Source organism: Triticum aestivum, chromosome 5B (genome assembly GCF_018294505.1).
Source record: "Triticum aestivum cultivar Chinese Spring chromosome 5B, IWGSC CS RefSeq v2.1, whole genome shotgun sequence".
NCBI lineage: Eukaryota > Viridiplantae > Streptophyta > Magnoliopsida > Poales > Poaceae > Triticum > Triticum aestivum.
Window position 1 is genome coordinate 66600172 of NC_057807.1, and position 4693 is coordinate 66604864.

Sequence of the window (4693 nt, forward strand, 5' to 3'; positions counted from 1 at the left end):
AATGGAGCTCAGCAAGGGTGCATCATTGCGCCGAAGATGGATGCTCGGGATGGATACCGCGTACAGGAACGCTGCCCTTGTTGTCGGCAAAGCTTGTGTTTGTGCGTCCATGGAAAACAGAGTGCCGTGGCTCTCGTAAATACTCCATCCGTCCCTTGATGTAAGATGTTTTTTGACACTAGTGTAGTGTCAGAGAACGGCTTATATTATAGGACGGAGTAGTACAAGATAGAAAAAATAACAGAGCATCATTCATAGTACTGAATATTAACTGAATTCAACATAAGCACATACAGGACGACCACAACATATATATGCTAATTTTAGCCATTTCATCGTTGAAAATAGCTAAATGAGTTGTTCCAACAAATTGGTAGCCGAGAAACATTTTTGCAGAAGGACAATAGCATTGACTATTCTTTGAGATCGGGGAGTCCTTCCAACCACATCGAGATTAATCTTCAACTCGACCTTCTGAGCGGAACAGAATATCAGGAGAAGCACCACATTGAGATTCATCTTCACCTCGACCTTATGAGCGGAACAGAATATCAGGAGAAGTTGACGCTGACGCTGCTGTCATCTTCTTCCTCAACAATTCCACCTCCTCGGTGATCCGTGGATAACTCGAAGGACGAACCTCCATGTGAGGAAACTTCTCAGCACAAAATTCACACCCCTTCCTGTCGTGCAGGGATACCTCCCTGATGTTCACCGCAGCTTGAATGACACGCCCGACGTATCCCGTGAAATTGTCATCGGACTGGAAGCCATAGATAATTAGCCTCGCCAGATTCTTGTGCTTAAAACGAGGATCAGATGGCTCCCACTTCACATCCGATATTTCGGACAAACTCTTTTGTGACTCCATTCGGCACTTATGGTCCCATACTGTAATGCAGAGCTCCTCTACGTGTGGTGCAGCTTCAAGAACGAACATTGTCCAAGAGATATCACATTCTTCGGGGTGCTGATCCAGATTCAGAAATCGGAGTTTGGCAAGCACAGGAGCAAGGACTTTGGGGCATTCTGGTTGAACCCAAATCTGTGAGAGATAAAACAAATTAGAAGTAATAATGCATGCAATTTGTGCATAAATTGCGTCATCAAGTGATGCATATGTTACTACCATCAGATGTAAACATCATACATGAATGGGAAAGAGATGATTAGAGTACCTTTTCGCTTACAAAGTCCAGATACAAATCGCTTACTGTGGGGGCATTAGCAAGCAGCTTGCTTAAGTTGAGGATCTTGCCTGAAAGGTTTGCATTAGCAAGACTGAGCTTCCAAAGCTGAGGGACAAAACCAAGAACCAAGGGATTTTCATCACAGGGCCAATGATTGTAGGTCATCCGCTGGAGCTTTGGTAGACAGTCAAGCACCACTGTTTTAAATTCCCCAAAGGTGATAACAAGCTCAACGAGTCGAGCGTGTTCTACATGCAGCACCGAGCAGAACCCCCCGTCACACTCGAAGAAAGACAGGTACTCGAGCTGCTTGCAGGTGCTAAGAATGTTGGGTATGTCCGATTCTCCAAACCTCGTAGATCCAGCCGCGTGAGACCAGCAAATGCATCCTGGCAATCACGAACAAAATCATTGAACTGCTGACCAAAGAGCAGGCGATGGGCATCAGTGCAACATCTGTTATCCATCAGTGGCATGATCTCAAACTCAGCTGCATCCAACTTCTGAGTCGCCATGGCGAGGCCGACCGATTTTCCGATGGAGAGACAGCGAGAGGGAACCAAGAAAAATTTGAGCTTCAGCTTGCGAACGGTGATCTGTGGAGACCTCGTACTAAGGATCTTGTCCGTCACGTCAGCCACAACACCATCCATTTGAACCAAATCACAAGGGCTAAGATCAATTACGATCTGCGAGAGCATAGTTGGCAGCTTCTGCATTTTCTTCGAAAGGATGCAGGTTCTTACAGCATCAAGGGTACTAACTCTCTCGAGGATGTTGAGCAGCAAATCATTAGGCAGCTCGCTTAGCCTGTCCTCCGCATTAGTAGCTGCTTTCGTCGACTGTGTTTCCACCGTCTCGAGGATGTTGACCAGCACATGGTTGGGAAGCTCGCTTAGCCTGGCCTCACCATTACCAGCTGATTTCTTCGACTGCGTATAGGGGGGGGATTAGTCAGCGGTGACAGATCGATAAATTGTAACACTAATAAAGCAAAAGCAACGACTTACATCCCGGCTGCGGCGGCGACCTCTATTGAGCTTCATGGTGACCCAATCTCAATCTCAGAAAAGCACAAGGTAGGCAACAACGACAAACAAAACGCGAGCAGAAACGATGACAATCGTCCACAACCGGGCTGAGCGCTTATTATAGCATCCTCCGGATCCGATTCTGGCTGGTGTATACTCCCTCCGTTCCACAATACATGGCTTCATTTGTCAAAATATAGATGTATCTAGACATGTTTTAGTATATAGGTACATTCATTTTTTGACAAATGGAAGTCAAGTATTTTGGAACAGAGGGAGTACTTCGTAATTCGACGGATTTACTATTGTCTCACGAGTGAGAGACATATAAAAACAGCACCTTTTCCTAATATACATACCGAAATTGACCTCTTTCTTCTTCGAATCCGATTACAGAACGAGATTGGCACCTGTTCCTTACTTGTTCCAATCCGAGCACAGAACGAACTTGAGGTTCCTTCAGCTACCGCCGACAAGGGCGGGATTGGTTTGGACGACAAGGGCGCCGAGGAGGGTTGGGTCGCCGTCGCCGCCGCCGGTCGATGGGGGTGGAGGATGGGTGGGGATGATACAGCGTTAGGGCAGACGACGGGTCTGGTATATCTGCGCTGTGGTGGATCTGGGAATATTTGGGCTTGGCTAACCTACAAACTTGGGCCACAGAGCCCATCTCAACACAAGAGTAGGCCCGGGAGAAAAAGAGATGAGCCTGCTCTGCTTAATCCCAGGAGCAACTCTTTCTCCCAAGTGCTAAAAAAGAAAAACTCTTTCTCCCGAAAAAAACAGGAGAAACTCAATGTCGCAAGTGCCCCGATTTTAGACCAAAACTTATTTGCTTGGATTGAGGTGAAAAGAAAAGAAAGACTTGCTTGGGTCGGAGTGAAAAGCTTGACCATCAGCTCAATGATCATGAGGATTTTACACCGACGATGCTCTAAGATAGTTAAGAGGATATCATTACTCATTAGGTATGCTCATAAAATCCTTTCTGGGGAATCATGGACAAATATTGTTTGTTTGCACCGTCAGCCTTCAATATTTTTCACTTGTTCAATATATATTTCAATCATTCGAACCTTATGTCATGGTATCTGATCTTTGAGAAATAACAAACAGATCATTTAGCGACCAAATAGTAGCTCACGCCCAAGCTTTCCACTGCCGTTATATCACTCTGAGGGAAATATGCAAACAACAAATTCAATGTTATAAACAAATCAACAGATAACGCTGATATGCAACAACAGTAAAGACTTCCCATAGGACAGGTTCCAGTATGAAGATATTTATCTCACGTTATAGTTTATTTATCAAAACCCCTTCAGTTATATTATTGCATTCATTAATTTGACATGACCCACAAATTTAATGGTGTGAACTTGAAGGCAAAATAAAAGCTAGTATAGGTTTTTCTTGATCTTGTTTGACCATATGCAAATATACAGACATTACAGCCATACATCATTGATCTTATAAACATAAACTTTAGTTGTTTAAAAGAAAATGAGAGTCAGCAGACTGGTAGAATTAGTATTTGCAATCAGAAGTACTTTGTCTCCTACAAAATTATTTTATGATTTCCCAAAGCAGCTATCACTCTTTTAATCATTTATTATCATATAGTGCTTTATGCAAAATCAACAAGTAATTGTATCTTTTGAGTAACTATATAACCAAACAATTTCGCATAACTTGCGCTTGAATTATCAGCTCGATTAATTTGCAGTACATGGAAAACAAAAATGAGAAAGTGTGATGATGTATACAACATGAAACACTACAAACAGATATTTTGTTGAAAGAGAGTGTCTTTTTTTTTAACAATTAAAGAGAATAATTTTCATCCATCATTTCCTTTTGAGGGTTCAGAATCATGATCTCCACTTTTTCCCCAATAAGATCAACAGTAGATCATTGATCAGTTTCACAGTTTGGGACTTCAGTTTCTACAGTACATTCCAATGCTACCTATGGAACATATTGAAGATGTCAGTAACGATATATCTTACTGCAAATAAAATGAACTGAATACATTTTAGCTTTACCTTTGAGATCTTAAACTTGATTGTACAGCTCACAATTTTTCCCCGGCAAGGCGTAAGCATTATGGTTCCGAGCTACTCCCCCTGTAAAGTACAAAATAGCTTTCTGGCACATTAGAATAATGTTCAGAGACCAAACAAGTGCGATGATAGACAGAATTCCAAAACCATCAATCACCTAGCCTCGTCAAGTCTTCTCCCATTTAGCTCAAGTAGATTCAACGTGAGACTATAACCATTGAAGGACAGTTCTAACTTCTGAACATTTCATGTTTGGGAAAAAAATGATAATTAGCATAATGCAAAAAAAAAAACATAAACAGATGTGCCAGTTAATTATGTATAGCTTAACCCTCAACAGTACCTTGTGTTAAAACAGATGTGCCTATTAATTATGCCATAAAACATAAGTGGTAGGCAATTTATTGTT

General features: G+C 42.2%; 1 pseudogene across 1 annotated transcript; it reads right to left on the reverse strand.

Annotated features, from left to right (window-relative positions):
* Positions 1 to 231: 231 nt before the first annotated feature.
* Positions 232 to 2939, reverse strand: LOC123110447 (F-box/FBD/LRR-repeat protein At5g56420-like; annotated as a pseudogene). Its single transcript, XR_006453423.1, has 3 exons — positions 2201 to 2939; positions 1179 to 2122; positions 232 to 1045 (listed from the first exon to the last, which is right to left on the reverse strand). The product of XR_006453423.1 is annotated as an F-box/FBD/LRR-repeat protein At5g56420-like (transcript).
* Between the last annotated feature and the right edge of the window lie 1754 nt (positions 2940 to 4693).